Source organism: Symphalangus syndactylus, chromosome 22, assembly GCF_028878055.3.
Source record: "Symphalangus syndactylus isolate Jambi chromosome 22, NHGRI_mSymSyn1-v2.1_pri, whole genome shotgun sequence".
Classification (NCBI taxonomy): domain Eukaryota; kingdom Metazoa; phylum Chordata; class Mammalia; order Primates; family Hylobatidae; genus Symphalangus; species Symphalangus syndactylus.
The window spans coordinates 48897175-48920140 of NC_072444.2; the positions used below are offsets into that span (position 1 = coordinate 48897175).

At 42.9% G+C, this 22966-nt stretch overlaps 1 protein-coding gene across 10 annotated transcripts in view; it reads right to left on the reverse strand.

The window, feature by feature from the left end:
• The window catches only part of LOC134735598 (uncharacterized), a 357585-nt gene that overhangs the window by 146729 nt on the left and 187890 nt on the right, over positions 1-22966 (reverse strand). Inside the window, exon 1 of one of the 10 annotated variants that reach the window (XR_010118841.1) lies at positions 2719-2757. The exons of the other annotated variants lie outside the window; for them this stretch is intronic. The gene's annotated coding sequence lies outside the window, so the exon portion shown is untranslated. Of the gene's footprint in view, positions 1-2718; positions 2758-22966 lie in introns of those variants that run through there. 10 annotated transcript variants of the gene reach the window in all.

Sequence of the window (22966 nt, forward strand, 5' to 3'; positions counted from 1 at the left end):
TATTTAAGCATATGACCCAAAACTATAAGAATACCAGGAGAAAACTTAGAGAAAACTCTCCTGGACATCAGACTAGACACAAAATTTATGACTAAGACCTCAAAAGCACAGGCAACAGAAGCAAAAATAGACCAATGGGACTTAATTAAATTAAAATGCTTCTGTATACCAAAAGAAATAATCAAAAGAGCAAAGAGACAATCTGTTGAATGGGAGAAAAATATTATTTAAAATGTTAAATAATATTTGCATTTAATATTTAAGACATTAAATAATATTTGCATTTAGTAATATTTAATATATTATTTAATAATAATGTTTATTATTAAATAATATTTTTAAGCTATTCATCTGAAAGAGGACTAGTATCCAGAATATATAAGAAACTCAAACAACCAACAGGAAAAAGAAGCAAATAATCCCATTAAAAAGTGGGCAAAGGACATGAATGGACATTTCTCAAAAGAAGACCTACAAACAGCCAACAGGTGTATGAAAACATACTCAATGTCACTAATCACTAGAGAAATGCAAACCAAAACTACAATGAGATATCTTAATCCAGTCAGAATGGCTATTATTAAAAAGAAAAAATAGCAGATATTGGTGAGGGTGTGGAGAAAAGAGAACTCTTATAAGCTGTGGGATAAAAACTAGTACAGCCACTATCAAAAACAGTATGGAGATTTCTAAAAGAACTAAAAAGAGAATTACCATTCAATCCAGCAACCCCACACCGAGTATCTACCCCAAAGGAATAGAAATCAATATATCAAAGAGATATCCGTGCTTGTGTATATATTGAAGCACTAGTCACAATAGCAAAGATATTGAATCAACCTAAGTGTTCATCAGTGGATGAATGGATAAACAAAATGTGGTATATATGCACATTGGAATACTACTTAGACATATAAAAGAATGAAATCATGTCATTTTCAGCACATGGATGGTACTGAAGTTCATTATCTTATGTAAAATAAGCCAGGCACAGAAAGACAAATATCAAATGTTCTCACTTATACATGTGAGCTAAAAATGTTATCAGATGGAGGTAGAGAGTGGAAGATAGATAACACACTGGGAAGGGTGAGTAGGACAGGAGGGAGTATGAAGAGAAATGGGTTAAAGGGTACAAACACACAGTTAGATAAAAGGAATAAATTCAGTGTTTGGTAGCAGAGTAGGGTGACTATAATTGACAAAAATGTATTATACTTGGTGATGGACATCCTAAATACCCTGGCTTGATCACTATGCATTATATACACGTAACAAAATGTCACATGCATCCCATACATTTGTACTGATGAAATTGTTTAGTTTAAGAAACAATGCCTCCTGCAACGTAGGATCTCCCAGAACCACTCCAGCCAGGTGACAGCTACAAAAAAAGGTCAACACTAGAGTATCTTGGAATACTGAAATGTAATAAGTTTGCTAGCATGTGCATTCTGGAAACAACCAAAGACATATTCATAATTAATTACCTCCAAGGAGAGGAACAGAAAATGGGAAATGAGGCTTTTGCTGTCCATTTTCTTCCACTCCACCCTGTTTGGCTTTTCCAACTTGTGAAATAAATTCAAGAATAAATGGATCATTCGGGTCTTATTTTCTCCTTTATACTTTCTAACTTTAAAAAGGCTCAATCAATCTTAGTTTTTAAAAAAAATAGAAGAATAAGTGAAGTAAACTATCTTTTTTATTTTTTTTAATTTTTTTCCAAAATGGAGTCTCCATCTGTCACCCAGGCTGGAGTGCAGTGGTACAATCTCAGCTCACTGCAACCTCTGCCTCCTAGGTTCAAGTGATTCTCCTGCCCCACCCACCTGAGTATCTGGACTACAGGCGCCTGTCACAGTGCCCATCACCAAGCACGGCTAATTTTTGTACTTTTAGCAGAGATGGGGGTTTCACCATGTTGGCCAAGCTGGTCTCGAACTCCTGACCTCAAGTGATCCGCTCCCCCTCAGCCTCCCAAAGCGCTGGGATTACAGGCGTGAGCCACTGCACCTGGCCAAGTGTATCATCTTAATTCTTGATCTTTCTCACTGTCACCTTTGTTCCATTCAAGAAACTGGAAAAAGGTTTCAAAGATCTAAAGAGAGACAGGGGGTGTTACAGTGTAGTGTCAGGAGTACTGAGGCAGAGTTGGAAGGCAGGGGTAGACAGCACCCCAAATTAGCAAATCTGTGGAGAGACAATTAACATTCATGCATTGCTGGTGGACGCCACCTTTTGAATTACCCTTTTGAAAAACCATTTGTCAAAATCTAACAATTAAATATTCAGGTCTTTGACCCATAAATGTCACTACAGTAATTTTATCATGAAGAAAGTTTCCATAATACTTTGTAAAATATTCATATAATTTCTTTTAATAGCAAAAATAATTGGCACTATCTCAAATTTACATCCATAGGTTATAGTTAAGTAAAATATAATACACCCAATGAATAGAAATGAATCCATAATAACATTATAAAAACTTTATTTAAAAATATGATAACCAGATTAAATTTCACAAAGTGAGATATGAAATTGCATATATGGTATATTTGGGCCAAAAGGAGCAACACTTTTAAATGCAAAATGTTGAAGAAATGGCAAAATAAATTTAAATAGAAAAAGTACATGGGATAGGAGGACAGACACCTTAAATCTAACATGCATTTACTCCTTCATTTATGAATTCAGCCACTATGGATCATTCACCTTGAGCTGAGCACTGTGCCATGATCTGAAGAAAACAAGATCTTCGCCCAAAAGAAGCTTATGACCTAGGCATACAGATAATCCATTTCCCTAAAGAAATTAACAGAACAAAGGAATAGAAGTAAATGCAAGAGATAACAGTAAAAATAAACTGTCTCACTCGAACAGCTAGAATAACAGCAAAATATAACCTAAAGAAAGAAAGAGGGAGGAATTATTAAATATAAAAGCTGGAAGTAATTTATTCAAATCCTAAAAAGCAGAATGAATAAAAAGAATTTGTGAAAAGACCAATAATGTAGATGAACATCTTACAAAGCTAATTGATAGAAAGAAAGAAAGGAAAGAAAAGAAAAGGAGGAAGGGAGGGAGGGAGGGAGGGAAGGAGGGAGAAAGGGAGGAAGGAAGACAAACAACAACAGAAAACATTGAGAATGGAGGTCTTCCTGTTTCCAGTCCCACATGTGAGGATCTTGAACGTTGTCACTCCCATCCTCACAACAAAGGAAGAGTTGAAAAAACTGAAAGTCAGCAGTTCTTTTTAGATCCGTCAGAGAACTCAGGTGACAGGGCAAACTGCTGCCCCCAAAACTGATGAGACAGCCAGGTGGATACAAGGAATCACAGCTCACTGGAGCAGAATCCCAGCAGGAGAAACCCACCAGAAGCAGTGCCAAGGTAGGAAAACCTGAACTATAATTCATGAATTGCTGGAGGCCCCGTGTGGACGAAGTTTGAGAGTTTATAAACTCCAGGGTAGTCTTACAGGGATCCCCACACTTTTGTGAGGCTTACCTCCAGGAGCTCTCCCAAGTTCTCACAGTAAATACTGAAGAAAAAAAATCCACTTTTGCTTACAGCAGCAGGGAGAGAAAACTAACGATTTTGAAATCTGCCCAGAGCATTCTGCTCTTCTTAACAACATACTAAGAATGAGAAGGGGCTTACAACCACAAGCATGAAATGGTTATTTGTTCATTATAAGGGAAAACTATGTACAACTGTATGATAATAAATTTTAAAATTTCAGTGAAATGGTTGATTTTTCAAAGACACAAATTCACCAAAACTGATGAAATGAGAAGTACATTTGAATGCAGCAAGGCAGGGATGTGGAAAATGAGCCTTCTCATATGCTTCTGTAAGAAATAACCTCACATTGTTCTTCTGGAATGCGATTTGAAGGTCCACGTCAAATATCTCTAACATGTGCAAGCACATTGACCCATAAATTACTACCCTCAAGCAAATTATTCTAACGAAATAACAAATGAGTGAAAAACTGTATTCTTCCATAGTCAAAGATATTTATCAAAGTACTATGTGTAATAGTGAAAAAAACAGGGAACTTACACGTCTAATAATAACAATTTTGATAAATAAATTGTGGCACATGTATAGGCTGCTATCCAGTCATCAAAAATGAGGCTGTGAGTACTTTTTGGTTTAAAAGCTGTTCATACTATATTAGCAAGATGCAAAATGCAAGTTACCAAACAAGATATATAGTGTGATCCCACTTTTTATCTATTTAGAGAAACAACATTTTGCAAAACCACATATCCAATTGCTTGCAGCACTTAACTCTAGGGACTTGAGTTTGGGTAATTCATTTTCTTCTTCATACTTTACATGTTTTAGGTATAAGTGCTTATTAAAATAAGCGTAAAATATGTACACAAAGAACAAGTGACCAATAAAGGTACTAAAATATTATTTCCGGTGCTGAAAATTTGGGCTAATTTTTTTATTCTTATTCCTGGACTTCAGCAGTTAAGAAGAGCCTTTATTACAAGATAATGTTATTGGTAATTAAAAAATAAATAAACTCTTCAATGATAAGCGTTCCTGGGTTATAAGGCCAACTCTGTCACTAACAATGTGAGGAGCCGTTACTTCGTCTCTAGTCTCACTACCTCGCCTCCAAAATGAAACAGCTGGAGTCCATCTTCTCGGGGGCCTGGTTCTAATGCCCACTTTGAATGCTGTTTCTTTCAAGGCACTGCCTGGCTCAGTCATTCAGGGAAAATCTACTGGCATTGCAAGCTTGGTATACAGTCCATTTAAAAAGAGATTTTGAAGAAGGAAAGAAAAAAAACAAGCAATGTTCATTTGTTTCATTACAACAATTTAATAGAAACAACCATCCAAAAAATAGAAAATGTCAAGTGGGCTATTAAAACCCTCCAGCAGGAACGGGTGCGTCTAGGCACAAATATTAAATGCGAACAATCTCGAGAGAGGAATACAGAAGGGCGTGCTTGCTGCACCGGCTCAAGCACCCTTTTTGTCTCAAGAGAAGATCATGTGGAAGGCTGGATATCCACAGCAGCAGAGCTTGGCTTACAGGGGATCCATTGTGCAGAGGGACCTTGGCTGCTCTTCTGCCGAAAACAAATTGTATACAGTTGCTGTTTGTTGAGAGTCATTCAGTGCTGCATTATGGAGGGCCATTCTGAGCCAAGCACTGTGCTAGGGGCTGGGGATTCCAAAATGAACGAGGCATAGACCCTGTTCTCACGGATCTCACAAATCCATAAAAAGAAAGAAAAGCAAAGAGCAAATTTCAGTGCTATGGAGGAATGCATCATGGAAGCTTGGCAGGAGCCCAAAGAAGCCCCTTGCTAGTTCTAAGAACTGAGGCATGGCTTCCTGAGTCCTGACAGGTGAGTGAGTGCCAGCCAGGTGTAGTTAAGAAAGGTGTTGCAGGGAAAATGTGAAGAAAGGGCCCTGAGAAACAGTGTGTTGTGCTCGAGTAGTTCATCATGTTCCTCTACGCAAGTGCAGCGGGAAGGAGAGAGGGAGGGCTGGGTCCTGAAAGTAGGCAGAGGCCAGGAAGAGCTGAAGCCAGGCAGTTTCATGCTCAGATTTCATTCCAAACTCAGGAAACAGCCCCTCCATCCATCCGCTGGCACACTAGTGACCAAGAAAATACATCCAGGGTCCCGCCCCTGGTCCCACTCACACCAACACAACCCATCCCAGATGGCCTAGTTATGAGTACAATGGTCTTCGCACAAGCCCCGTTTGAAACCAAACATTATTGGAATATGGGAGGGGAGGGATGAGGATACTGCCCTGGGCTGACATCCCCTCAACTTGGCCTTGGCCTTCCTGCGGCTTCTCAACAGAAATACGAAAAAAAAAAAAAAAAAAACAGAAGTTTGGTCTTCATTTTTCCGATTCTCCAAACTTGTTATAATTTGCAATTCGTTTCAAGGTCTCTGCTTTCATTTCAACTAACTCCCTACAAAAAAAATAATTATCCAGTAATTTTCCAGTAGAGGAAAAAAACAAACAAACAAAAAAAAACCATGTTCACCCATGGTCAAGGGTGGGACGCAGCTGACTCAGCAAGTGGTGCACTTCAGTGTGGACAGAAATCTTCCTCCCGGGCATCAGGGAGCCATGCAGGAGACTCAGGAAGAAGGAAAGAGGTGGGATGCAGCAGGTGAGAGGGAGGAACAGGATTCACCAAGCAGCTTGGGCAGGAAGACTGGGGAAGAAGGTTGCCCACCTCTCAATCATAATTAAATGGTGTGCTCTTTTCCTGAATACTGTTAGTATCATTTATTCCCATCAAGAAAGGGAGGTCTGGTCCCAGCACACAAACCCAGCTTCGGAACACTTCCAGGAATAAAAAAGGACATCCCCCAGTGAGGATTCCCCTCCAGTCGCTAACCTACCTTGATATTTGGTTGCACTAGGATGCAGAGGCCTCCTGGTGCAATAAGGCACCTGCAAACCAGTTTTGCTAACCCAGCACTGGAAAGGAAAGGGAGCTGAGACTCTGGGGCAGAGTCATGCTGACTCTTGGTGTTTAGAAGTGGCTCAACCTCTCTAGGCCTCATTATTTTCTTCTGTCAATGAGGGAAACTAATAATGCTTTCCTTTACTGATTAAAAAAAAAAAGGACCAATGGACAGACCTGGCAGTGTCCCTTCCCCCACACCCTTCCTTTACAAAGATGGTGGCTGGAGCTGCAGCAGCCCTTCTGTGGCCATGAGGGAAAGGCCAAGACAAGCATACATGTGCCTGTCCTGACATATCTGAGCTATTGAATTAAGGCCAATAGGTAATTGCCTCCAGATTTCTTGTTCTATGAGAAAAATTCACTCTATTGATTTAACCACACTGAGTCAGATTTTCTGTTAATTCTGCCAAATTCAATGCTAACTGAAGGAAGGGTGTTAGGACAATTAAATAAGAAATGAACATTGCATAGCACAGTACCTACAAAATAGCAGGAGAACAATGTTAGTCCTTCCTCTTATCAGTCCCTCTTTTGAAGGCAAAATGTCTCCTGCAGATGAAGTACTATCAGAGGGGCTGAAAGTCAATGTGATATTTGCAGCATGGACTCACAAGATGTCAAACCAGGAGGTTCTACGGATCATGCATGTTACACCTTTATCTTCCAGATGAAGAGACTGATGCCCAGAGAGGAAAAGCAACTAGCACACAGTTACTCAGGGAGTCGGTGACAAAAAGAACAGATTGCACCCCAGGGTCCGGAGAAGCATCTGCTGACCCTGCCATGGGCTGGGGAGAAGGGCACACCAGGGAGGGAGGACGTGGGCTTAGCAGTCAGACAAGCTTGGAGAGGAGCCCTCGGCCTCAGAATCCCCCTCCTGCCCAGCTCCCCTATCCTTTTCCTGTTATTTCCCAGTCCAGGCCCCCCCAGATCTTCCCTTGGATGGTCACATACCTCCACCTGCCTTCACATCCTCCTCCTCCAACAACATGTGGACCACCTGTACATCTCCTCCACCGCTGTCTTCACTCCAGCCATTGCACACAAACCTTCAGTGACTCCAAGGGGAAGAAGCCCTCATTTCCCTGTCCATCCCTGGGACAAGACTGTAGCTGGATCACTCCACCTTCTCCACAGGCTACTGTCACGTCAATCACATGTTCCCTCGCTGCCTCTATGCATCTGAGTGATGCTTACTCAGCCGCGGAGCTTCACTGCAGATCCACTTTTCCCATCCTGTTGAAAAGTGACCCCTTTCCCAACAGCCCATTCTTCCTCCTCTGAAATCCAGGAGAACTTGTTTCAGCATTGGCCATATTGCCACTTGGCATTTATGGCTTCGGGTTTCTGCTGAACTTTTTGATTCCTAAATGTCTAGTCCCTTTGCGCAAGCTTTTTGAGAGCAACCACTGCCCTGTCTGTGCCTAGCATGGGAGCAAGCACAGAGGAAAATCTGGGAAGCCTCGGTAGCAGCCCGCAAGGTAGCACCTAGAGCAGCGAATGCCAGGGTCAGACTCATCGTGGCCACTAACGCCTCCTGAGAGGCTAGGATGCAGCAGAAGCAAGGTGTGCTCACAGGAATCTTACAAAGAGCTTAAGAAAAGACCATTTACAGGTGTACTTAAGCAGATGTACAGAGGCAAGGGAAACAGGAAGGATAGCCCAATGCCCCAGGACAGGCAACATATCTAGACAGAAGGGAAGGCGAGGAGGCTGTAGCCAGAGCTTCATGAGCCCCTGAGCCATGAAAAGCGTCCAGCCATAGAAACTGTGGCTGCAACTGGGACTGGAGAGGGACCCAGCCCTTGCAACAACTGGCACCAAAGCAGGAAGGAAGTAGGGGAACAAACATCCCTGTCTCTCTCTCCTTCTACCTCTCATCTCTTGCCAGTGCCCTCCATTGGTCAAACTCAACAGGAAGCCAGAAGGCAAAGAAATGTAAATGACAGAGTCCATAGGGATTAGCCCTCCCTTCACCTTCCCAGGATCCAGAGCAAGGTAAAGAAAGGAAGAGAATGTATTAGGGGAAGAAAGGAGAGGGGCAAATGGAAAATTACCAGCACAGGCAGGGACTGGCTGAGCAGCTTACGCTTCACAATAATCCCTGGAGAAAAGGATTTTGATCCTCATTCGCAATGAGGAAACCAAGGCATAAGGAGATCCATTAACTTGCCCAAAGTCACAGAGCAACAAAGTGGCTGAACAAGGATTCATATGCAGGCAGTCTGACACCAGAGTCTGTATGCTTAAAACAATACACTCAAATGCCTTGTGCAAGAAGCAAAGGAATAAACAAGTGTAACTAATGCAATGGCCAAGTGTCTCTTCTGCATCCATTCTTGTAATGACAAAGCCTAGGAAATCTTCATAACTCCACACCTGGTGAATTTCTCTCCCAACCGCACCCCTCAGTAGAAAGCACAGCCATAATCTAGAACAGCAAGTCTCAAACATTTTGGTCTCAGGACCCCAAATTTATTAAAAACCACCAAAGAGCTTTTGTTTATGTGGCTTTTATCTGTCAATGTTTGTCAAATGAGAAATTCAAACTGAGAAATTTTTGAAATACAAAAGTACATGCCACACAAAAATGATGCCATCACTTATCATGGAGCTGCTGAGAAACTCTACTGCACACTTATCAGAGAATAAGAGTGAAAGGGGCAACTAACATCTTAGTGTTACTATGGAAAGGGTTCTGACCTCAGGGATCCCCTTGAAAGGACTTGGGGACCTGCCGCTTTTCCTCAGACCACAGTTTGAGAATTCTCAACCCAGAAGCTGCCTTTATTTTATTAAAATAATTATATAAACCATAGCCTTATATATTATTAGCCTGAACTTAGTGACCTAAGTCTCATTTCTCCTCCTTCCTCTCTCTTTAATCCCATTATTACTCACACCCCATCTATCCAGAATGCAGAATGCTCTTGGAAGCCACCTCCCAGGACCAGAGCCCAGAGAGGGAAAGCAGCTCTGCCAGGGCTGCCCCTGGAGTGGGTTGATAAGCCCAGCTGAAGCAGTCACCCATGGAAACACAGCCTTCCCAGGTGTCACATCAGAGAGCAGGCAACAGATTATAAAGCAGGGAGAAAGGCCGAGTTCTGTGGAAAGAAACTGCTAAACTGGCAACAACTTGGGAGGCAAATGCAGCAAGTGGTCACCCCAAAGCAAGCCCAGAGCAAGAAGGAAGGTGCACAGAATGGGGCCAGCTCTGGGGAAAGCTGAGGAATGCATGCCCCAGCTATTCTATTCATTTATCTGGCTTGTGTTTCTGGATATCACAGCAAGACAAGAAGAGGGAGATAGTCCCCTTCCTCCCCATCTTAAAGCTGGTCATCTGGTTCACAGATACTGTAGGCTCCAATAAACGCTGAAAGGCAATCAGGAGAATAGTAAATCAGATGCTGTGTGGATTTACTGGATATAAAATGGTGTCCTTTTTTTAATCTGGTTTTGTACTTTATTTTTCTTTTATGCTACCTTTAAGCTATTTGATTTTATCCACCTACTTTCTATCCTTCAGCAAGCGTATTTACATTCTGTAATGAAAAGAAAGATTTTGATCATAGTCTCTCACATAAAGCTATTCCATCGGAAATGTATGTGACCTCATCTCACTCTCCCTTCTCCCCAGAAAGAAATGAATTCCCTTCTGAAGTCATCTCTGCCAACTCACAGTGGGCCCCATTCATCCCCAGCTAAGAATCAATATGCTTACAGACACAGCCCCATCATCTTCACAACCTTTCTATTTTTTAATCATGCATGTGCTGAGCACCGCGGCATCCACTATACACATGTTCTTTCTAAGCTTCAAAACAACTCCACTAAGGAAGCATCATTGTCCTTATTTTGTAGATGAAGAAACCATGGCTCAAAAAAATAATGTGCTTCATCCAGCTGGTAAGTGACTCAGCCATGATCTGAACCCAGGATGTAACAGACTCCAAAACCTTTGTTAACCCAGCTTCCGTGTTGCCTTTTGACCTTTTTTTTTTTTTTCTCTAATCAGCAGCAGTCTCCTCATGCATCCCAAACTTTGTTCACTGCTCTGTCAAGCACAACTCTCCTGAGAGTGGTGCATAAGCCTGGTCTGATGGTTCCTTGGTTAAGAAGCAGACTCACTGGACTTTCTGATAATCACATAGAAGTCCTGCTTACTACCTCTTGGCTTGCAGCTGACAATTTCCTCCATACAGGGTAAGTGATACCACTGCATTCTTTTTCTTTCTCAGACATGATTCCTTCAGTGCCTTGCTAATTGCCTCCAGCCTATCCTTGGTGTTTGCAATTCCAAACACTCCTTTAAAAACAAATCACGTAAATCTCCCTCTTGCCCACTGCGCATTTTCTGTCATTGTCCTTGGAGTAATGAACTTTCCCTGGGCTTATGAAAAAAAAAAAAAAGCATGGAAGTTGAAAATATCCAGTTTAATGTAGCAGGGGGATAGTTCTGATTGATGAACCAAATGCTTCTTTATCCCCCAAATTATCATTTCAAAAATTTCTGCCACAACTCATTTTCCCCAGTCTTAACAGGCTAAAACAGCAAATGGGCAAATGTTGCAATTTTCTAACTGAGATGATCACCCCGACACAGGCTTAGGTTTGAATACATCTGTGCACATGCTGATGTGTATGCGTTGAGATGTGTGCTGTGGACATGTGTGAAGGGGTGCTTCAGAACATGTGGTTACTCCATACCTACTCCCAGTAGACTTGGCCTCCTGAGGTCTCCAAAAACATGGAGAACCAAAGACCTTTAAACTACAAATTAACTGCCGACCCCAAGTCTCCTAGCCGAATGAAAAGTGGGATAGCACTGGCTCAACCCAGCTCAACGACATGAGTTTTTACAAAATATTTGGACGTTGAGCTCCTCTCCACACTACCTTACCTTTCTATACCTACCTCCACCTCTACACTCAGAGCCACCTACACTCTATAATAAACAGGACCAATTACCAGAGCTTAAAACATGAGGTGGGCTCCCAGCTGGGAGCTATCTTTTCTTGGGGACATTCACACACACTGGCAAACCAGTGCTTGGCATTAGGATCCATCCCCTCTTAGATTTTTATGAGCAGAGTCAAGTTTCCTACCCCAGACAAAGAGCAAGGTTCCCGACCCTGAACAGTGCCACTCTCACCAACCATACCTTATCATAAATGAGAGGAACAGGATGCAGAGACGTGGGTCTCAAAGTGGCAGCCCTGGGACACTGAGAGTGGAAGATGCCACATGAGAAAGGAAAGGAAGAAGAGGTTAGGCGGCCGATAAACCTGGAAAGGAATCCTGGAATGGGAGTCCGCTCTGGTAGTTCACAGAGTACACTAGTCCTACAAAGGCTGTGAGGAATCCTGTGATAAAGAAACCTGTTTGACTGGATTCAACGCAAATTTATTTGGCTGCACAGTGGTCTTTTCTGTGTAACTTCACTTAGACTCCTGCAGAACTAACGTTCCCCTGAGCAGTTTAGGGGAAATGCTATTCTAAGTTAAAAGGAAATGAAGGCTGTTTCTGTCAAGGAAGTATCTCTCACAAAGGAAACATTTAAAGAAAATGAAAAGAGAGAGAGAGACAGAGACAGAGAGAGAAAGCAGCCCAGGCAGTTTAGATCCTCACCACGGCCTGTCTAGCAAATGTCATTTCTTTTTGTGGGTCTCTTTTTAAATTTCCTGCAAGATTTTGTGTGTTAACATCTGTGTAGAGGGTGCATGTGTGTACTGATGTGTGTGTGAGGGCATTCCCAGGAACAAAGGGTTCTCTTCAATGATGGAAAACAAGACTGCATCTAAATCCACTCACAAAGACACCATAGCTCTTCCAGCACATCACCAGGACTGAAACCATGCCAACTGAGCTTTCAACCATGCATTAAAAATTAGAATTAAAATGCAATACCTTAGGGGTATTTTCCCCTCTTATAGTGAATTAGCTTAGGAGCAAATAAAAGCCTAATTATCTAGGAAAAGGGATCATGCTTTTCACTCCACAGAAATTCCAAGGCTGGCCCTATTCTGTTTGAGAGTTCACATCACATGACCATGATGAGAGGATTTGGTGTCACCCAACTGAATAACCCTGCCCCAGGTCACTCTGTACCTCCCTGTGTCACTCCTGAGAGAAACGCATGTGCCTGACAAAGACGGCCAGGAAGCCAGCATCACAAGTCTGCTTTTGGTCAGCAAGGACAAGAAGGCATGATTGTGACTCTAACTCCACCCCGACCTCAGATGGGAAATGTTATGAATTGTACAGCTTGAAAGGGTGAAAACAAGTTAACAGAAAAGGAATAACAGAAGAGGGTGGAAACAAGCGAACAGAAAAGGAAGGCAAGCTTAGAGGCTGATGTGGTTTGGATGTGCGTCCCCTCCAAATCTCGTGTTGAAATGTAACCCCCAATGTTGGAGATGGGGCCTGGTGGGAGGTGATTAGATAGTGGTGGCGGAGGGGGGATCCCCTCATGAATGGTTTAGCACCATCTCTTTGGTGATAAGTGAGTTCTTTCTCAGTTGGTTCACACAAGATCTAGTTGTTTAAAGTGTGTGGGACCTCGTCCCGTCTCTTGCTCCTTTTCTCACTATGTGATATGCCAGCTCCCTTTTGCCTTCCACCATGATTATAAGTTCCCTGAGGCCTCACCAGAAGCCAAGCAGATGCCAGCACCAGGTTTCCTGTATAGCCTGCAAAACTGTGAGTCAAAATAAACCTTTTTGCTATATAAATGACCCAGTCTCAGGTATTTCTTTATAGTAATGCAAGACTGGATTACTACAAAAAATTGGTACTGAAGAGTAGGATGTTGCTATAAAGATACCTGGAAATGTGAAGGTGGCTTTAGGACTAGGTGATGGGCAGAGGTTGAAAGCGTTTGGAGGACTCAGAAGAAGACAGGAAGATGAAGTAAAGTTTGGAACTTCCTACAGACTGGTCAAATGATTGTGCTGATACAGATATGGACAGTGAAGTCCAGGTTGCTGAGGTCACAGATGAAAATAAGGAAGTTATTGGGAACTGAAGTAAAGGTCACCTGTGTTATAAGGAAAATAAGGAAGTTATTGGGAACTGAAGTAAAGGTCACAAGCAAAGACCTTGGCTGCACTGTGTCCACATCTTAGGGATCTGTGGAAGTTTCAACTTAAGAGTGATGGCTTATGGTATCTAGTGGAAGAAATTTCTAAGCAGCAAAGTGTTAAAAATGTGGCCTGGCTACTTTTAACAACCTATGACCAGATATGAGAGCAAAGGAAATTATATTTAAAAGGGAAGCAGAGCTTTAAAGTTTGGAAAATTTGCATCCTGGCCATGTGGTAGGGAAAGAAAGAGCATTTTCAGAAGAGGAATAAAAGTAGGCTGCTGAGCAACAACTTGCTAGAGAGATTAGCATGACCAAAAAGGAACTAAGGGCTAACAGCCAAAACAATGGGAAAAAGGTCTTGAAGGTATTTCAAAGATCTTCAAGGCAGCTCTGCCCATCACAGGCCCAAAGGCCTAGGAGGAAAGAATAATGTCAGGGGTCACTGCCCTGCTCAGCCTTGGGACATTGCTCCCAGAATCCTGATAGCTCTGGCTCTAGCCTTGGCTCAGAAGGCCACAGATACAGCTTGAGCCACCACTCCAGAGAGCACAAGCCATAAGCCTTGGCAGCTTCCACGTGGTGTTAAGTATGCAGGCACATGGAATTCAAGAGTGAAGGAGGCTTGGCAGCTTCCACCTAGATTTCACAGGATGTATGGGAAAGCCTGGGGGCCCAGGCAGAACCCTGCCACAGGAGAAGAGCCCCTGAAGATAGCCTCTACTAGGCCAGAGTTGGAGGCCCCACACAGAGTTCCCCACAAGGGCACTGCCTAGTGGAGCTATGGGAATGGGGCCACCACCCTCCAGACCTGAGAATAGTAGAGCCATGGGCAGCTTGCACCCTCAACCTGGAAAAACTGCAATCACTCAACTCAACCCATGAGAGCAGCCTTGAGAGCTGCATCCTACAAAGCCACATGGGCGGAACTGCCCAAGGCCTTGGGAGCCCACTCCTCACAGCAGAGTGTCCTGGATGTGGGACATGGAGTCAAGAGTTATTTTCAAACTTTAAGACTTAACGTCTGCTCTCCTGGGTTTCAGACTTGAGTGAGGCCTGTTGCCTCTTTCTTTTGGCCAATTCCTCTCTTTTGGGATGGGAATATATACTCGATGCCTTTGCCACGATTCTATCTGGAAAATAAATAACTTATTTTTTTAATCTCACAGGCTTATAGGTAGAAGGAACTCATCTCCAGACAAGACTTGAGATTTGGGACTTAGGATTTTTGAGTTAGTGCTTCAATAAGACTTTGGGGGACTATTATGAAGGCGTGATTGTATTTTGACTGGTGAGAAAAACATGAGATTTAGGGGGCCAGAGGTGGAATGATATGGCTTGGATATTTGTCCCCTCCAAATCTCATATTGAAATGTGATTCCCAAATACTGAACATGGGGCCTGGTGGAAGTGTTTGGATCATGGGGGCGGATACCTCATGAATGGTTTAGCACAATCCCCTTGGTGATAAGTGAGTTCTTGCTCAATTAGTCGACGGGAAATTTGGTTGTTTAAAAGAATCTGGGACCTCTCTCTTTTTTCTCTCTTGCTGTCACTCTTGCCATGTGACATGGTAGCTCCCCTGTCACCTTCCACCATAATTGGAAGCTTCCTAAGGCCTTCACCAGAAGCCGAGCAGATGATGGTGCCATGATTTTACAGCTTGCAGAACCTTTAATAAGAGCCAATGAAACCTCTTTTCTTTTCTTTATAATTAAACCTCTTTTCTTTATAAACTACCCAGCCTCAAATATTTCTTTTTTTTTTTTTTTTTTTTTTTTGAGAAGGATTCTCACCTTGTCGCCCAGGCTGGAGTGCAATGGCACAATCTCAGCTCACTGCAACATCCACCTCCCGGGTTCAAAGGATTCTCCTGCCTCAGCCTTCCGAGTAGCTGGGCTTACAAGCGCCTGCCACCACGACCAGCTGATTTTTGTATTTTAGTAGAGGTAGGGTTTCGCCATATTGGCCAGGCTGGTCTCAAACTCCTGACCTTGAGATCTGCCCACCTCGGCCTCCTAAAGTGCTGGGATTACAGGCATGACCCACTGCACCCAGCCCAGATATTTCTTTATAGTTACACGAGAATGGACTAACACAGAGGCACTGAATGTCATGCACAGCCTCACACTGGGTGAGTAGTGGGTAGGATGTGAATCTACATCAATGTGATTCCTAAGTCCTTATTCCTCACACTGCACCAGAGGAGAACTTCCTAAGCTAACCTTCAAGTCAAGATTCTGATCTCCATGTTCTTTGACGATTAGCAACAGAGATTCTACCCTTCCTAGGAATAATTCAAGGTGCTCAGCTCAGATCTGAACTGGTCCAACCTGTGCCAGCTACTAAGGTATGATTTCTAGCATGATCTGAATGTTTGTGTCCCCTCCAAATTCTTATGTTGAAACTTAATCACAAAGACAATGGCATTAGGAGATGAGATCTTTGGAAGTTAATTAGGTCATAAGAGTGCATCCCTTGTGAACAGGAATACTTCCCTTATACAAAAGAGCCCAGAGAGCTGTTTTACCCCTTCCACCATGTGAAGATGCAGCAAGAAGGCACCATCTATGAACCAGGAAGTAGGCCTTCACCAGGTGCCAAATCAGCCATTGTACCTTGACCTTGGACATCCCAGCCTCCAGAACTGAGAAATACATTTCCGTTGTTTATAAGCAACCCAGATTTTTGATATCTCATTATAGCAGCCCAAAATGACTAAGATAATCTCTTGCTTCCAAATAGCCTCTGCTCTGTGGCCCTAGAACTCCGACTTAGCTGACCTCATTTCTCCTTTGTCAGCTGGACTCTCCCCGGAGCGGCCACTAGGGGCAGACTGGCAGACAGGAGCTGGGGAGCAGAGAAGTGCTCTATCCCCTTTCCTTGCCCCTAGGAATGGCTGCATATTGTCCCCAGGAATGGCCTTATTTCAAGCAACAATAGTTGATTCCAGTCTTCAGTGCATTTTAGCACTTACAGACCAACTTTATTTTGACCCCTTCAAGGTACCAGTAGCAGTCAGGCAGTGTCGTCTCCTCAGAGGTCTGAGCTTCCCTGACACTCTCCTCTGAGCTAAGGTGCTAAGGCATTAGCCCCAGCTCTGCAGGGCCTTCCATCTCCTGGATAGCAGCTGCAGCTGGGGAGCACCAGGCTGTGCAGGGACCCTTCTCTGGGCTACTAGCTTGTGTTAATCCTAACCTCTCCCTTTGTTCCCACAGCCTTAGGGGTGGACAGTGTTTTCTTCACACACATCTTTGTTCTTACCTAGTGTTTCCTTTTTGCTCTTATTCAGCCTCCTAAGACCTGTGTGTCCAACTTCCCATATTAAATTCCCTTTATGAAATACATAGTATTGTTTCCATGTTCCTGACCAGATCCAGACTCATAAAGGACTCAACGCCTGCAATCATCTAAACAAAGCTGACCCCCAAAGTGAATTCAAAGCTGCAGACTCCTGGGAGGAAATTCTGCTATGTTTGCTTATGCCCAAGGTGCCATTTCAGAGCAAAAGTGTAGCTCTCTTTCCATCCATCAGTGAACCTTTCACAGGCCCTGTAAGCTAAGGCTGGCCACCCCTGCTGCCCAATCCTTATTTCAGCCCCATTAAGCTGCCAGCCTCAGGCCTTGCCTAGAGCCCCCTGGGAGCAGTTTCTCCAACTTTAACTTCTTCTCTTGTCAGCTCAGGATCCTCAGTTCTGCTGACCTCAGCTTACTGGTGGAGAGGGGCTGAGACATCCTGTTTGGCAGGCAGGGATATGAGCAGTTTAGCACCCAGAAACACCGAGAGGAATGCTATGAATAGGACATCAGACAGACCTGGTGGAGAGAGGGGAAAAGGAATGCCTTTGTCTTTGCTCGAGCTCTACCATACCTCTTAGCACAGGACACACAGCCTCACCCTCGCACTACATCTTGACCCTTATTCAAGCATGTTTCATCTTCCATTCATAGGGCCTAACCCATAGTAGGTGGATAATCAACACTATTACACATGAAAAAAAAATAAAGAGTTACTGAAGATACGCTGCCAAAGAACTTCCAACCCAACAATGCTGGTAGAAAAGTTGAGGTCAGACTTCCTTTTGGAATGAAATTTCCAGGACCCTGATTTATAAAGACTTTTATGGGCTGAAATGTATCCCTTTATAACTCCTTTTTTGGAATATTAGCCTGTAGAACCTCAGAATGTAACTGTATTTGGAGCTAGGGCCTGTATAGAGATGATCAAAATAAAATGAGTGGGCCTTAATCCGATATAACTGGTTTCTTTATAAGGAGAAGAGATTAGGACACAGACAAGCACAGAAGACCATGTGAAGACCCAGGGAGAAGACAGCCATCTGCAAGCCAAGGAAAGACGCCTCACAAGAAACCAACCCTGCCAACACTTTGATCTTAAACTTCTAGCCTCCAGAATTGTGAGAGAATAAATTTCTGCTGTTTAAACCACCCACTCAATGGGCCTGGGTTAAGGCGGCCCTAACAAACTAGTATGGAAACCATATATTCCAAATTAAAATCCAGGACCCAAGTGTATGAAGATCTGTGTAAAATTAAGGACAAAAATACTGGGTAGGCTTGAAGTAAGGTCATCTGTGGGAAGCACCTTTAGAACCTCATGAATTGAGTTGCACAGAATGGGACACAAAGTGTGCCTATTTTATGCCAAACCAACTCTCACCAAAACATAGCCCCTGCAGCTGAATGGAGATGATCAGCTGGATTCTCTGGAATGGGAAGGCACAGGCAGAGGCTCGACCTGCAAGACAGCCTCCAGAGGATTCCCCTTTTGTTTCCCATTCCTCATGATCTCCATTTCACCCAGAACCAGAACTCCACAGGCCGCAAATTCTCTCTTTTAGCAAAGTCACAAAACGTCTTTGAAATTCCAATAGTTCTTCTGTAAAACTGAGATAAAATTTGCCTCACAAGGTGGTCATTTTGATTCCATTTTACAAATTATGGAGCACAATGCCAATATGAGCCAATATGTACATGATCATCACTCTTTTTCAATGCAAGAATGCAAAATCACTTCTACTGGTTTCCTTTTACATCAGCTGATGTGGACAGTCATTCTCGAAAAAAAAAAATTGTCATAGTTTGGCTTTCCTGAGAAGCAAAGCCTGAGATAAGCATTTGAGCATGCAGAGTTTTTTGTAAAGTGACCCCAAGATACCTCAGCAGGGGAGAGTGGAGAAGCAGAAAAGTCAGAAAAGAAGCCCAATAAAGGGTGTGTTATCAATAGGGTGCCAGTGTGGGTGACCAGAGCTTAGCCCTGCGCAGGAGCTCTGGGACACAGTAAGCCCACAGCACACGGCACAGGATGCCAAGCTACCCATGCACTCGCTCCCTTCACTCACTGGCTGAGAGACACCAACACCTGAGAAGGGTGTGTTAGTTCTGACATTTCCAGTGGGCAGAGCTGGCTCTGATCACCTAAGATAACCCTCAGGCAATGGCCCTGGCATTTTAAAATCATGCACTAAAATAATAAGGCCCAAGGGGGTGTGAGCATCTACCCTTAGAATCATCCTTGCCAAGTGGTTGCTTAAATTGAGTTTGATGTGCTTTTGAAACATGATGAATTGTTCCATTTCTTACAAACCAAATATCATAGACCAATCTGTAAATCTGTATACGTTATACATTTTTCTGCTTTGAATGTTCCTTTATAGCCCTCCTACTACTTTGGATTTCTGTCCTATGGCATCCACTTCTCAGTGATGGGTTTCCTTGAGTCCTGCTAGAAAACCAAGCCCTTCCTTTTATAGGTCACCATCTTCATTTAACAGTGGAATGTTCTTTGAGGACTCACTCTTGCATGTCCCTTTGAAGACTCACTCACAGCTATGTGCACACACCCACACACACGTACCACATCATACCAATGTGCTTCTTATCACAGTTATCAGGATAGGACAAGCGTACACTATAGTAACAAATAACCCCAAAATCTCAATAGTTTAACACAACAGAAGTCTATTTCTTGCTCAATCCTGTGTGGAGCCGGGTGGCTGTCTGGGACTTTGGTGATCCAGGGTGCTTTGGTCTTATGGATCTGCACATCTGCAGGAGTCTTCCAAGCTCACTGCAGCAGGGAAGAGAGAAACTAAGAGAATCACAAGTAGGCTTGTCACTGCCTCAGCCCAGATCAGCACACATCATGTGTACCCTCATTTCACAGGCACAATCTAACTGCAGAGGGTGGGGTAGAGTGATGTCCGTGTGCCCACAAGGGAAGGAAGAGCAGATATTGATGTCCAGCAGTGATGTGTGCCAGTTACTCCCAGGGAGGTGGTCTTGTGAGAACCCACCAACAACAGAACCACAGTATGACAATAATGCTGAGCGGGGCTCCATCAGACCTGGCAGACCTAGATCAGAGCCAAGAATGTGGAGTCAGTTTTGCTCCGGGACTAAGCAAGTTTACTCACATTTGCTCTACAAACTCTTAGCATTCAGTGAAGCCACAGATGATGCCAAATCCCTTTGCCTTAAAATATTTGGATTTTCACTTAACTGATGTGTCATCTATATCATGCAGTTTACTTGTCTGATACAGCATGGGTATACTCAAATGCAAGACATCAGGGTGAATGTGCCAAGATGCCGTGAGTTCTCTAGAAGATAATGGGAAAGGGGAATATATGTGACCAAGTGACAGTCACAGACAGGCTGACTCCAATTGGCAGATGCCTTATTTGTGATGATGATAGAAAGGGCCTGAAATTGAGAGAAGACTGTGCTCAGGAGATATCCCAGATTCCACCTGGTATCTATACAAGGACCAACGACATCCCTGAAGACCTGTCAGCAAAGTGGGACTTGGTCTTTTTTTTAAGTTATCATAAGATTCCAAAGGGGGACTGACAATGAGGCCTTGGCCTTAGGAAAAAGTATGATGACTACACATTAAGAAGCAACACTGATTGATTGTTGAGGCAATCAATCTCATAGGCTTTATAACAAATACTGAGAAACTGAATGGAGGGGCTGAACTACAGGTTTGGTTCTTATGATGTAGTTGCAATTCTTTCCCTGCTTCAGAAGCATTTACTTTTATAAATATAGAGGTTTGAGGTGTCTATTTTTTAATTCTAAACATTATAGTATACTCCTTGCCAACATAAGCATAGCCTTTACTTCCGAGCTGCCTCGAGTGAAGCTGAATATGGAAACTTCAACCAAGCAAACCCTGCTATTCCCAGCTCAGGGAACCACATTCATCAAATGTAGAAATTGGTCTAGGAATCACCAAGGAAGGACACAGCAGTCTTGCCCTAGAAGGGAGAGCAGAGACAGCAGCACAGCCCATGAGAGGTATGCCGCCAGACTGGAGCTGGCCAGGCCACTGCACCATTTCTTATCACTAATTCCCTTGGAAATATGTATCTATTTCAGTTATGCAAAGGCACACTCACAAACTCAGCCCAACTAATCCATCCTTGTTCTCACAGCCGCAGCTTTTCCTCAGGAGAAAACCTGTCAGTCAAATATCAGGATGTGACTCATCCAATTCCCTCAAAAGGCAATTTCAACCTATTGGTGGTCAAAATGCCTCTGAAAGCTGGTTATGGCAGCTTCTAGGCTGGTATGGAGACTTTTCTTAAAGATTGCCTTACATTTATAGAAGGCACTTAGAAACATTGATTTATATCAAGTAATAAAATTTTAATTAATGCTCCAACTTATAAACCCTGCATGTTGTGTGAGTTAGAACACAAACCCAAAGCGATTGTTCTTTCAGGATGAGAGAATTATCCACTTGGCTAAAACAGTGAACTGACCCATCTAATGGCTTTATTCAGCCAGAGTGGATGCTGGCTGGGTTTTGGAAGGAATAGGTTTTCTCAGTGTGTAATTCAATGATTCTTTCTCTTCTGGTGTCCCAAGTGACTACATTGAGTCTTACCAAGTCCACAAGAAGAACCCCCTGTTTCCTGTCATTCCTGGTGTATCAGAAAGACTACTCTGTCAGGCTGGGATCCAGGGAGGACAAGTCTGGACAGAGGTGTTCCGGTCCCTTTGCTTTGCTAAGGAAGCACAGGAGTGATGATGGGCAGCTGCACAGGTGAGCTGGGGCACAGCAAGATTTGAACCCCAGCCTGCCTGTTGCCCAAGTCTGTGCTTCCTCCACCACACTGTGCTGATCTTTGTATCTTAAATGTGGTGGGCATTTCCTACTGCCATTTCCTTTTTTCTATCTCTCTCGTCTCATTTTCTTTCAGCACTCACATAACCGAGAGCACCATCTAAAGTGGGGGAAAAAGAGAAAAACAATCACAGCATCAATAACCCTGTTAGGAGCTGGCTTATTTCAAATTTACAGCAGATGCCTGAAAGAGAACTAATCAATATGTGCTCCCTTCCTCCTGGAGGTGAGGCAGCAATCCCATGCCATTTATGAGTTTTATGAAACTCCGGTCATTTTCTAGCAGTTCAGGGAGCTCTAAATTTTGCTTTTACCAATATACACTTCAACCCCAAAATGGAAAATCATTTTGTAAAATAGAAGAGCAGTCCATTCTTTAAATATGAGATTGATATATGATTCCTGCTTCAGATATGGTTGTGAAAATTCTTCAATTAATCCATTGGTGTCACTTCAGCAACTTCACCATGATTTGAAGTCTGTCTATGCACTTCCTAGAAGAACTTTCCCCCAATCCTCCAATTTACTAAGGCTTTGCCCCTAAAAGCACTACCATTGTCAAATTTCCTAAACATTTAAGTCTATTTCCAATGACATGTGAAAGGATTAGCAAACAAAGTTCTCATTAGTCAATTTCACATGCAAAACTATGGTTTGCTTATCAATCCTATTAGGATCTATACAAGCTTAAATATATTTTTCCTGGAAAAAAAATATGACTGAGTATCCTTCCAATGTTCACGTCTCAAACAGCTTTCTTATGTTATATAATTAGAAAAGCACCAGGAATCCCCCCACACCTCTCAAATATACAAGCACACCTCATTTTATTGCACTTTGCTTTATTGTGCTTCACAGATATGGCATTTTTTAACGAATTGAAAATTTATGGAAACCCTGCCTCAAACAAGTCTATCAGTACAATTTTTCCAACAGAATGTGGTTGCTTTGTGTCTCTGTGTCACCTTTTGGTGATTTCCACGATAGTTTTAACTTTTTCATTACTATTACATCTGTTATAGTAATCTGTGATTAATGGCCTTTGATGTTATTGTTGTAACTGTTTTGGGGCACCACCAATCACACCCTTATAAGATGGCGAACTTCATTGATCACTGTTGTATATGTATTCTGACTGCATGAACCAACCATTCCCCCATCTTTCTCCCTCTCCTCAGGCCTCCCCTTTTTGTGAGACACAACAATATTCAAATTAGGCCAATTAATAACCCTACAATGGCATTTAGTGTTCAAGTGA